This window comes from Alligator sinensis, unplaced genomic scaffold (assembly GCF_000455745.1).
Source record: "Alligator sinensis unplaced genomic scaffold, ASM45574v1 scaffold112_1, whole genome shotgun sequence".
Lineage (NCBI taxonomy): Eukaryota > Metazoa > Chordata > Crocodylia > Alligatoridae > Alligator > Alligator sinensis.
The window spans coordinates 3,978,267-3,991,837 of NW_005841892.1; the positions used below are offsets into that span (position 1 = coordinate 3,978,267).

Below are 13,571 nucleotides of genomic sequence, written 5' to 3' on the forward strand. Positions count from 1 at the left end.
CAGATCTGAGGCTTGCTGGTTGCAGTGGAGTTGTGAGACTCCAGGTGAGCTCAACTTAGCTGCCTACGATGCCAGCTTTTGGGTTGAAAAACCCTTTCTCAGGCTGAGGAAGCACCTGCAGTTGGTGTGTCTGTGTGCTGTTCCTGGATGGAAGGAATAGTAAAGAATCCAGAGGCTGGCATGCAATGCAGGCAAGAAAGCCAGTCAGTGAAAATGGTAATGGAGGCATCATGGGTTGAGGGACAGGCTGGGGTGGTGGGGGAAAGGGGGATGAAGCAACGCAGGTAAAAGTGGAGAGGTACCTGGGGCATCAGATGTCTGGCAGGTTGTAGTGTGTCATAATTCCACTGTCTATATGGAGTCCATGAGTTTCTGTACCTACTACCTAGGAGGCTGATGAAGTGCAGTTCTTGTCTGTGAAAAGTGGGCTGCTCACCTTCTCCCCAAACCAGGTGCAGCAGTCTGGGAGCTAACCTTGCCTGTGTTGTCTGTGAAAAGTGGGCTGCTCACCTTCTCCCCAAACCAGGTGCAGCAGTCTGGGAGCTAACCTTGCCTGTGAATACTAAAGTAAAAAAGGCATTGAGTACTTCAGCCTTCTCCTCATCATTTGTCACTAGGTTGCCTCCCCCATTCAGTAAGGGACCCACACTTTCCCTGACCTTCCTCATATTGCTAACATATTTAAAAAAAACACTTCTTGTCAGCCTTCACATCCCTTGCTAGCTGAAATGCCAATTGTCCTTTGGCCTTCCTGAATTCATCCCTGCATGTCCAAGCAATTCTAATATTATAAAAGCCTTATTCTGTCTGTCTGTCTGTCTGTCCACAACACTTTATTTGCGCTCTGATTGGCTGACTGAAACAGCCAATCAGAGTGTGAATAAGTGTTTGGACAGGAGATGGCAGAGTGGTGGAGCACTGGCATGACAACAGGGACACACGGAATGGAGCGGGGGGCAGGGTGAGGCCAGCATTGCTTATCAAAAATGACAAGATTGTTATTATTTCTCTTAGACCTCTCTGAAAAGCATTCAATCACGGCTTCCTGCAGCCATTCACTGTAGACTCCAGACCAAGAACTCCATTTTCAAATGTCAATTTCTACTATTAAATTAAATGAAAATGTGGATCAGTGTGATACATTATCATCTAAAGTAACTACTGAGGAAATCACTTGCGCAATGCTATTAGCATAGCCTGCCACTTCTTAAAAGGCTTTAGTGTACAGAAACAGATTGTGTGGTTTGCTTGTGATGGCTGCATACTGAAATGCTTCTTCTGCCAAGATTCCAAATACCTAATCTACCCCTCACCTTGGATAGCTTTTTGAGATGATACTTGGAACTGATGACAACACAGCATGGTGTGAGCACATTTATTAGGGGTAGGGAAACTAGACTTGTAAGGGTCCTGATTCTAACAATGACTCCCTCTGTGGGCTTCATTAATATATGTAACTCCTTTTCCACCACCTTGAAAAGAGACTTAGTTAATATTGCTAAAGCAGAAAGAAATGGTATTATTTGTTCACGGAGGAAAATTCATATTGTGTTTTGTGTGAAAGTCCATGTAATAGGGACAACAGAGAAAAAAACTCAGTCAGGTTTCCCCCTTATGTATTTTTCCCTGAATTCTTCATCTGATTGGGCTTTGCCCTCCTTAGAGGAAAAAGAGGCCCTATATCAACAGTTCATGTACCTACCAAAATTAAAAGGTTCATTCAGGAAGCACAGAGCATCTGCACAAGGAATTTGTGCCTTTACATATGTCCCTTGTTGCCCCCCCATCCATACAGATGGGTCTCTTCAATGTAGCTATATTGACACTGTGCTGCAATGGGCTCCCTGTTCCACAGTTGCCTCTGGAATTATCTGGAAGATGAAGGGTCCGCTGCAAGGTGAGTGGCTTTGCAAGTAGGTTATTACAGCATGTATAGCATTAGCTGCCCCAAATATTACTCAAAAGGAATTGGAAAGCTGCACCTCCAGAAATGTAATACATCTCATCCAACACCAAATGCCCTGATGGAATATACGTAGGAGAGGCCAAACAACAACTTCACACTAGAATGGTGTGTCCAGGTAAGTTTTTCTACCAGGAAACTAAACCTGGAGGATTTTCCAAGACCACTTGAATGTCTGCACACATCCAGAACTTACCCTTGCTGCAGCCCTGTGAGAGCTGGATGCCACCTGCTTACAGCTGCTGAGCTGCACCATGCCAGGGGGTTTGGGGCATGGTGCCCTGGGGGAAGCAGAGCCCCGGGGGGGGTTGGGGCATGGCGCATCCCAGCAGCTGCAAGCTGCTAGCATTGACCACTCCCAGAGCAGCTGCAGCAGGGGTGGGAGGCCACTGCAGACTCGGGCCAGTGGCGGCACCAGGCTCTTCAGGGGTGGGTGAGTGGGGCCTGGCCCCACAACCCTTTCACCTCCCCTCAGCCCTCCACTCCACTCACGGCCCTTTCCCCTCCCCTCACAAACTCAGACTTACCTGCTCCGGGAAGGGCAGAGCGCGCCTATGCCAATCGCATAAGATCAGCCTATGCCGATTGCATATATGTGAATTTACCTCACATATAATGAATTTCAGGTATTAAAGAGTCATTGCATAAGAGCGAATTTGCATAAATTGAACCTGCATAAATCAAGGGAAACCTGTATACTCAAGAACAAAGGAAGTCACTTACTAGCCTGAACTCCTACCTGGTGCCAATGGAGTGATTTAAAATATACACCATTGTCAATCAGATGAGAATTAGGCCCCATTATTGTAAAATTAGCTTTAAACCAGGATAGTAATAAGAGATACTGATGATACTGAGATACTGATACTCCTGGCAACCCTAAGACGGTTAGTTCCTTGCTGCCCCTTCTTCAGAAGTCAGTATCATGTTTGTGGGGTCTCCAAAAGGTCACAAAAGGCTCCCTTACATAAATTAGTCTTTGATCCCATAGTAATGGGAGTCACCCAGCATAGGAATTAACTGGCAAACTCTGGATTCACAAAAAACATTTTTCCTCCACCCAAGAGATGAAAGACCCCATCCTGTGAGCTACATTCCTGGAGGGTGATGAGTGCTCTCCAATCACACAGTAAAATAAGTAGCTTCTAAGACATTTGCAGCACCTTTAAGGTTTGAATTCTGAAACAGCAGCTTCAGTAGCTCAGCCAGTAGAGGGAACCTTGACACTTGAGGAGGTGAAATGCAATCCAGTAGAGGGCAATAGTACACAGTACACCTAAGCATAAGAAACAATGTAATTTGGTTGGAGACAGCAGCCTCCACATTTCCTTTAAGATATGCATCCACTCAAAGAATAGGTAGATTTAGAGGTGGAGGGGAAGTGGGGCGGCTGTAAATGAGATAAGAACAGGAGGGTATAATGATTTGCTCAATCCTGTTGCCTTAGTTGCCATCACAGAAATGAAATAAGAGTTTCTGGGCCAGATCATCAGTTAATGCAAATCAACAATGTCCATTGATTGCAAAGCTATTACTCCAATTGTACTACCTTAGGATGTACAGACAAAAAGAATACAAAGGATTTTACTTTTATCTTAAGTTCACACCTCACTGGGATAAAAATATGAGAGTACACATGCAGGAGAAGACAATAGTATTAGAAAATATGTGCTGGAAAGGCCACTAAAATGACATTTTTGTAGCTTTGAAACCTGCTTGTAGTAAGGGTGGAGAGGTAATAAGTTTTAAGATTTTAATATGCCTGTTAGGAATTTGTCCTTCCAAGCAAATCATTATACCCTCCTGTTCTTATCTCATTTACAGCCGCCCCACTTCCCCTCCACCTCTAAATCTACCTATTCTTTGAGTGGATGCATAAAGTTCCAGGGTTTTCTGAAGTTCCTCAGAGAAAAAGAACGCTAATATAGGCCATGTACAGGCATTCAGTTTCTCCCGGGAAAGTCACCGTTCTCCCAAGACAAACCACAAGTACACAAATCTTCAGGATTTTTTTTTCCCAGAGCTTCTCCCGGGAGAGTGATGGTATGTATTCTCTTCTGAAAGAAGTCACAGCATAGTTCTCCTGCATCCCAGGATGCTTTCCTCCCATACCCCCATATCTACTGGAAACAGTGTGCACACAGGCTGGAGTTTATTACTTTAGCTAACCCAGTGGTAAAACATGCCTCCTTCACAATCCCACATTGTGCTGCAGGGAGATACAGGCTGACTCTGCGCAGTCCGGGTCAGCCACTCAGAGCTGCTCTGTGCACTGCTGCCATCTGTCTCTGGGCACACTAAGGGAGTCTAAACAGCACACTGAGATGTTTGCACAGGAGCCTTCTGGCTGAGTAGTCTCAGAACTGCAAACTCTGCCTTCTTTAAGGGCTCCACATTTGAATGTCTGTTCAGGTATGTCCAGGTAAGTTTTTCTACCAGGAAACTAAACCTGGAGGATTCTTCAAGACCACTTGAATGTCTGCACACATCCAGAAATTACCTCCACTCCAGTATTAAAAGAAAAAAGTGAACTGTCGTGCTCAATGTTAAAGGTTGCAAAATCTACCCACATCCGATCACTGAGTTTTATAAAAACTTCTATGACAACGAAATCTTCAAAGCATTTGTATTGCTCGTAAGCACAGGGAAATGTTTCTGAAAAAGAAAGCAAGTGTCAGCATAACAATGAAAACTAATTCTGAATATCAGAAAATGGAACTGAAACTTGTAAGCAAAAAATATCAGAGAAGAACTTGGCAGGGGTAATGCCATTAACAGAGCCATACTGAAATAACTGATTACAAAACTAGTGGACGTAGGAAAAGACCTGTCTCTCAGCTTTTACTCAGAGATTTAAAATCTTTTCAAAGAAGTGGCCCTACAGCCACTTCTTTCAAAATCAGTAGATAGATTAAGCGTGAAAGAAGCAATGATCAAATCCTCATCAACCCATGCCAGAAATCAGATATAAGTATAAGTGGTTTTAAAGAAGGAAGAAGGACTTGCTACTCATGAGCACACCTGTTTCATTCAGATTTAAAGTTACAATACAGTTTAGTGTACTTATATAGGAGTGGACAGATGTAACAGATCAGAGCAACAGATGCAGAAATTCCCTCTTCTCCTTTTAAAATCATTTAAAATCATATCCATCAGCCATAACGCTACAGAGGTTTTGCTCTATTTATACTGAAATAGGAACAAATACATGTAATGGTTATATTAGAACAGTTTACTGGTATAATTTAATACTAGTATGACTGTTACCTCTGTCCTTACATATAGAGCATTCATTACTATGCTACCAGAAGAATGGCCTCTGTATTGTGATGCAAGCCTAATACTTCTATATTAATGATTTATTATCATTTTGGCTAGCTTATTTGATTTAGAACATGCAAATGAAGTTTCTCCAAAGTCAGTAAGAATTTCAGATATGATCAGATGATGGGATATATCTAGTCCAGTATTTTTTTCTCCAAGAATAGTAAAAAAAAAATTATGCTTTAGACAACTTTGAACTTTTCCTCTGTTCTTCAATATTACATCCAAAAAAAATTGTATTCTGGAAGTATCCACTGCTTCCCATGTGCCAAGAAACTACTCTCTCTTCATCTGAGTACCTCAAATTCTATAGGCGATAAACACCTGGCTCCATTATAATCTATTGAAGTTTTGTGCTCAATTTGAATGTAGCTGGAATCCCAACTTATTTTTTGACCAGACCCCAAGACATGACTTTGTAATTTAAAAAGCCAAACACTAGAGAAGATCTGGCCAGTCTCACTTACCTCAAGTAACTGCTTGCACCATCAGTAGATTCTTCTGACCCAGAGACCATTGTTGTAGCTAGTGTTCTCACTGAGCCCCTTTTCCATGCACCTAGCTTTTGGACTGTAGGCTTTTCAGGAAAAGGGACTGTTTGTATATTTTGAGGCTCTTTACACACTGGGGCAACAAATAATAAAGCAAAGAATAACCACAATAACAAGCTAGGTAATTTTCAATTATTTACATTGAGGTAGGAGCTGGAATTGCTCCCAAAGATATTCTAAGAAATGGTAAAATTGGTTACAAATGTACAGTGAGACTGGACTTCTGAGAACCACATCAATAGCAGCTATTTTGAAAAGAGAGAAAAAATATACATCATTAGAGATATGCAGTTACTAAACTAATTTGTTTACACACAGCTCTGTTAACCATTTAGGCCTGGAGTTCCAGGAAAGCATGATTGAACCTAATCTCATAAGTATCCACTTAATGACAACCCCTGATTTTTTTCTGAAAAAGATGAAGAAAAATATATAGCTGCATGAGGCATTATGTCCTCAGGAAAAGTCAGGATAGAGATTTGCAACTCATAGTGAAGAGTCAAATATCTTTCTACCTACTCCAGGGTGGGGTGAGGTCATTTTTCATCTTTTTTAAGGATTTAGAAGACAATCAAGTGTCTTACATTGTGAGGTGACTGCAGGCTACTTTTGCTAGTTTCATCTGTTAATAAAGTTCATAATAGTAATAATATTTGACATTTCTATTGTGCCTCTCATTCCAAATCATGTTAATCAAGTTTATATTCAATGAGACACATCTTTTAAAAAGGTAGAAGTTAAATAATGGCAGCTATTTACTAACACTCAGCAACAATATTATAGAGCATTTTAAAGGATCAATTGAAGAAAATTCTTATATCCAACTGAAACAATGTGGGAGGAATTTTAGGTAGACAAAAATAATTGCTCAAGTTGGAATTTAGCCATATGACTTAGGGGCTAACTATTGGTTTCTGAAACAATCTTTTCTTTTCTGTCTTAATCCTTTACAGCCTGTGTATAAACTGGTGCTGCAATGTTAACATCTTACAGAGTTGGTGCTACGGTTGTGAAGACTATTTGGTCCAACATTAAGTGAAGCTGGTTTTTTTTTCTAGTCTTAATATAAGGTCTTCTTAAGTTTATCATGGTGATAGATTAAAATGTATTAAGTATCTACTGTATGAGTAGGATGACCATCACAGAGGACAGGTCCAGGTGTCCTCTGTCCTCTATTGATATGAAACAGGACACCTATATGCCTGTATATATGAGAAAAATAGAGGACATAAAGGTGTCCGGTTTCATATCAATAGAGGACAGAGGACAGAGTAGCAGAAAACTGGAATGTCCTTTATGATGGCCACCCTAGTGGTGATTATACTTTAGCTTACCATCTTTTTGCTACAATATAAGTTAAATGAAAGAAAAGAATCTGCATTTACTGACTGGGGATGGAATTTGTTTCTAAAAAAATTGTCCTAGGCATATACTGTAGATGGCTGATTTTTACGTCCCAATCCTGCTAACACTTAATAATCTGATTAACTTTGAGCACACTGTGTAATGTGAATGTAATGTGTGTAATAGCAGGAGGAACCAGGGAGCGGACTGTGTCTGCAGAGCTGTGCTGATTGTTAATTTGGACTACAACTCCCAGAAACCACTGGGGGCTGGGGCAAGGGGAAAAAGGAAAGGAAGCTTGAGGCTGGACTAAGAGGAAGAGAGAGCAGCTATGCAGTGGAAGCTGGTCAGCCGTACGCAGAGAAGTGCACAGTGGAACTGGAGATCTCGCTGGCTCGGTCAGCCAGGACTGTGGACTGTGGACAGAAGGAGCTGGAATCAGAACTGGGGGCAGCTTCAGACTAGTGTCTGAGCGCTCTAGGGACTAAAGGCTTGTTTGAGGTCACCTCCAGAAGTGTGTTCTTGGGGGCAGGAAATTAGGGTGCTGAGTGTATGTTACAACAATGTTGATATATTTTTACTTGTAATAAGTTCCTTTCATTTGGCCCATTGGATTGTGACCCTAACCCCTATGATTTTCTATAAAAAAGCAGGAACTCCCTCTTGCTTTTTGTGCCAGTTTCTCAGGCTGAAGGTTTGGCATAAATTGGTGGCAGAGATGGGATTCTGAAGGGGGGCTATCCCACAAGTGAGGCAAATGGGGGTTGGTGGTCAGAGGGCATAAGGCACAGGGCAAACTGCTGCAGTGAGTGTACAGATTTTGTTTGTTGTGTGGATATTTGATTGGGGAAGATGAATATCACAGAGGAGTGGGGTACCCCCAGTGGAAGGGGAAAACACACACACCCCATTTAGTGTCTCAGGGTATATAGTCAATCTAGCACCCTACAGTGGGGAGCAACAAGCATGGGGTGACTGGCATGAACATGAAATGGCAGCTGAGTTAATGGGTGGAATGAAGATACTAAGCTAAAATTCCTGAGCCTGTTGCTCACAGGAAAGGTCATGGAGAAGTACTGTGGGCTCAGCAGTGAAGCTACACAGGATTCAAGCACCTGACAGGGTACTTCAGAAATGCTTTGGAACCAGATGCAGGTCCTGACTGGGACCATTCAGCTTCCTTTAATCATAAAGGCTTCAGCAGACTCCGTGCAAGAGTTTGGCATTACCCTAAGACAATTAGCTATAAAGACCTTTCCTTCCCATAAGTCTGCCCTGAGATACAGGACTTGCTGGCCTGTAACCAGTTCATCAGCAATGCTTTCAATGGGAGAAGCAGGTCCAGCTTCAGTTGGGAAAGCCGCATAAACAATGCCATAATGCTAGCCACTGGGATGGAAGTGGTGAGAAAATTGGAGGCCCTATATATCTAAGGTGCTGAAATAAAGGTGCATGTGCATGCCAAGAAGTCAGGAACACACCCCCCAATCCCAGAGTCATCAGCCTTCCAAATGGTGATGGAGACATTGAGAGAGATATGAGATGCATCCAGCTAAAGAAGAAAATAGAAACCAGTCCCAGAGAAGATGTGCAAGGGGAGATCCTCCTGGACCACAGTGGCTGGGATGTCACAGAATGCTGATGGGATGCTGGCACTGTGGCAGCCGTGATCACTTCTGGAGGAAATGCTTAAAATGAAGGTGGTGTTCAAGGCAGAGAAACTGAGGTAGGCAGTGGAGAGGGGCCCACTGCTTATGTCCACTGCTAGCAGACATAAAGGCCCAGAGAATGAAGTGGCGATTCTTGGTGTTACAGGGTTGGCATACTACTTGCAGAGAAACCTAGGAGACTTTCCTTGCTAATTCCTCCTAGATTCAGGTGCCCAGGTATCCATTGTATATAGCCAAGTATGGGAGTACACTACAACAAAGGCAGAAAAAGGCCTTCAGCCCTGTAGGATAGTGGTCAAGGCAGCCAATGGATAAGTATTTCCAATTCTAGGAAAGTAGAGTAGAACAATCAACTTCTTAAGCCTGGGTTGCCCCCAAGTCTGAGTCTAGCTCCTTCAGTCAACAGTCCTTGCTGACCAAGTCAGTGAGATCCCCAGCTCCAATGTGCATTCCTCTAACTATGGCGGACCAGGTTCCTCTGCTCTCTCTCTTCCTCTTACTCCAGTCTTAAGCTTCCTCTTCCTTTTTCTCTTGCCCTCCAGCCCCTGAGGGTTTCTGGGAGTTGTAGTCCAAATAAACAGTCAGCACAGCTCTGCAGACTGCCCCATTTCCTTCTGTTGTTATACGCGTTACATTCACATTGCAATTGCAATAAATAGAACTGCTTGGATAAGTAAAATTGAACATTTGCAGGCTCAGAGATGTAGACAATTGCAAACTTAAGATACTGCACTTACAAGTAAGGAGGAAAGCACTGGCATACCCAAACCCATCTGAAAGGGACTAAATCCCATCGCTCAGTATCATGTGCCATTGGTAAAGAATAACAGGAGGAGCTGAGTTCTGCAAAAACTGAACAAGGACTGTATTAGATTAAACCAAACATTACCATCTCTAATGCTATTCTGTTTCTCTCTCCCTCTGAGGGAGAGCTTTCTGCCTTTTAACTTTTCTTGGATGTGTTGACTTCTGGATTTAATGGAAAGCATAATTTCTACTAATCTAGAAAAACAGTCGTTGTCAACCAGCCAGGTATATTCTTATTGTTCACGCAAATCTAGTTTTATTCCAGTTCCAAGGCCTATCAGATAATGAAGACATATGAGCCATTTTTGACTTGTGATGTTCCAATTATTCAGCAAGAGTTGCATAATTTTATGTTGCATAAATATAGATCTGTTTTCTGTAAAGCCTTGATTAAATCATGAACTGATCCAGTGGGCAAGGATTCTGGAACTCCTTTGAGAGGAAAGTGCTGGTCGAACCAATGTTTATATAAACATTCCTCCTTACAGCACTGCGTTGGGAGCAAGGATACGGCACAGCTAAAAGTCTGAGACCTGGTTTTCCTTCTTGTTTATTCTCTCTCTAGCCCCATGATTCTTAGTGTTGGCTGCCCCGTGTCTTAGCTTCTATGTCAGTGATGCATGGAGCCCAGGCTGGTGTTTCAGACACTCTCCTAGGAAGAAGATGTTGCTTTGAGTTACCCTAGGATTGAGTGGGAGGAGGGAGCGGGTTGACTAAGTCTTTCATGTTCTGAACGCTTGCTTGAACTATTAGGCTACCATGTAAAAAGGGGATACAACTACCACCAGCCACGTTTGAGAGAGAAGGTTGAGGGCGATGCTGCTATTTCTACTGAACTAAATGCTGTTGTCAGTGTGAGTTGCCCATCTATTTGCTCTGGATACTAAAATGACAGAGGTTCCCAGTGTACTGCACTAAGTTAGGTGTGCACGCTCAAAGGAGATGCTGAAATCAGATCATGCAACTGAACCAAGCACATTCTGGTGTCTTGCTCTAAATGCTGCCATGCTTAGTACCTAGATAATCTGGAATACCATTGATTGTAGACAGCTAACTGTCCAGTTCAATAGAAGCATAGGGGGAGATAACACAAGAGGGTTAGCAGTTGCTAATTCTAAGGAATGTGAGTCTGTGTTAAGGTTAACTAGTGCTAGTGATCAGGAAGGATCCTGGTTTTCTCGGTTTAAAATCCAAAATTCTCTGATAAAAATTCCCAAATCCATGTTTTTCCGCAATTACAATGAAACATCACTATATGTTATACATATCAGTTATCAGTTGATCAGGTATCAGTTGAACACAACGTTTTATTGATATATTTACAATTTTAAAGCAATTTGGAAGCCTACCAGTGCCTCAATCATTACAATAAAATTAATTCTAAATACCTATTTTGGCATTTCATTTTGGTTTTTGTACTATAGAAAATCAGAGCGCCTCCTTCCCCCTTTGCTCACAGGGACATGGGTTGAGCTGCGGCTGTCCCTCCACCTTTATGGTGCTCAGCAGTCCTGATATGCCAGTGCCCTGCCTGTGCTGTTGCCCCTCATTCCCAACCCACAGCCACCCATGCCACCAGCCCTCCTAGTGCCCCTCACTCCTGACCTGCTGCCCCCTGGCCCTGCCAGTGCCCCTCACTTCTGACACACAGGCCTCCGGCCCTGCTGGTACCCCTCACTCACAACTCACTGTGCCCCACCCCCAGGCCCCAGCACCCAGTGTGCGAGGAAGGGGGTGGGTCTGTGGGGAAGGGGTGGTGTGGGCACAGGCAATGTGTTGAGGATTCACAGGCAACATGTTGGGGGCAGCTGGGGAGGCACATGCCTCACCCCAGGTTTCTGCACCCATAGTGGGGCACAGGGTATGGGGCTGCAGCCTGGCTGAACCAGCTGTGGCAGAAGCCGACTTCATGGCCCAGTGGGCAGGACCTGGTGTGGGAGGGAGCCCCATGCTGCCATGGCCACCAGGGTGAGGTGCCCTCTGACCACCAAGCAGGTGGGGGCACAACTCCACACCTCTGTGCCTTACCTTGGTGGTCATGGTGGTATGGCATGGTGCAGTGTAGCACTCCCTCTTACATCAGTTCCTGCCTCCTGGGCCGTGGGGGCAGCTCCTGCCAGGAGCCAGTCAGACCAGGTGGCAGCCCTGTGCCCCAAGTCCTGCTGTGAGCACATAAATCTAGGGGGGGTACAATTCTGGGGTACACACAATGTATGCGTGCACATGCATGTGGCACCCCTTGCCCCCTGTGTCATGCTCCCCCCAACCCCAAGCAGCCCCTTTCAGGCTGGAAACCCTGCCACTTTACAAGGGGAAACTCAGTTTTCTGCATTTTTCTCCTTTAAATCTGCATTTTACTCCTTTAAAGGAGAAAATCTTTATTTTACCATGTTTTTCCACAACAAATGGAAAATCTGGATCCCTGATCACTGATCAGTCACATGTTTGGAGTTAATTCCCTTGCTTATAGGCACTGCCCATACCTGCTGCTAGCAAGCTGGTGAGCAGGGGTGTGGCTAAGGTCTGAAAGTCTGGTCAATACTTGCCCTGTTTGCTAGCTATCTAGCCATTGTATAGGCTGGGGAGAAGGGGGGAAAGGGTCCCCCTGCTGCACCTTATAGGCCCCCATATTCCCTCCTCAATCTCCCAATCACTCTCCATTTTCCAGTTGCTGCCCTACTACACCAAACAGCCTGAGAGCAGCAGCAGCAACAACAGTGGTTCCCCCTCCCTGTCTGCTCCTTGGAGTCCTGCAGCCAGCTCTGCCCTGATCCCCCAAATCCAGGCCCCACTGGGCCCCACATCTGCCTGGCAGCCCCTTGGCACCCACCAACGCTCTCCCATCAGTCCCTCCTTCAGTTGCAGGGCCTGGTGGGGACTGGATTTGTGCATACAGGGTTGGCATGATCTTCAGGGACCCCAAAAACAGGCAGGGAGGAGTAATCTACCCCTAGCACCTCTGTCATTCTCAGGATGATCAGGGCAGCAGAGCAATGATCTAGAGTGGAGGAACTGATGGAGGGCAGAGAGAGTGACTGGGGTGGCAGGGAAGCAATCTGGGCAGAAGGGGGCAATTCAGTGGTCAGGGGCAATTTGGGTAACAAAGGGAGCAGAAGCCTGGCAGCTCCTACCCCACCCAGTCCCCCTACCCCTTCCTTCCTCCAATCCTTCCCCCCTCACCCCTTTCCCATGTTCCCCTCCCCTCAGCCCTCCTGCCTCCCTTCACCCTCTTCCCCTCTTTCTCCATTCACCCTGTCAGCACCCACCTGTTGCTCAGCTGTTCCCAGCTGTCCGTTCAATTCCATGGAGTCCTGGAGGACAGCTAGTCCACCTGGGAACATCGCCTCCTTGGATACTGGGGCATCAGAAATTGGTGCGTTTATCTCAGGGGAACACCTAGAAGTTAACTTAATTTGAGCTAGATAGAAAAACTCAAAGTTAATCCTTGCACAAAGTAGGTAACTTTCAGACACACAGAAGGCACTTAGCATTTGTTAATGAGCCTTAATGTGTGATCATTCAAGTGTTAAGTGTTATTAACATGGTGTAATTGTAATGTGTGATATAATCTATAGAAACATATAGTTGGAAGGGATGTCAAAGGTCATTTAATTCAACCCTCTGCACAAACACAGGGGGTGCATCTACATGTGCAATTAATCCAAACAATAAACTCTGGAGCAATTTGAGGCAGAGTAAACTACTCTTGGGTGAAGTGTCTACACACAGGACAGCAACAATTTGAGCTGGGGTGGAGCAGTTTATCCCAGGACTAGGCACACTGGGGTCAGCCCCAGGCTTCAGGTGGCAGTGTTGGGTAATGGAGGGGCTGGCTGGGGCATGAGGGTGCTGAAAGTGTGGAGCTGTATAGCTAGGCAGCAGGCAACGGTCTGGCACCCTGCTGGCTGGGCT

The 13,571-nt window shown here is 44.6% G+C and overlaps 1 long non-coding RNA gene across 1 annotated transcript; it reads right to left on the reverse strand.

Annotated features, from left to right (window-relative positions):
* Positions 1-4,021: 4,021 nt before the first annotated feature.
* On the reverse strand, positions 4,022-13,216 carry LOC112549308. The gene is made up of 4 exons (XR_003092689.1): positions 12,926-13,216; positions 9,590-9,704; positions 5,755-6,083; positions 4,022-4,618 (listed from the first exon to the last, which is right to left on the reverse strand). It is a non-coding gene; the product is annotated as an uncharacterized LOC112549308 (long non-coding RNA).
* Positions 13,217-13,571: the final 355 nt, after the last annotated feature.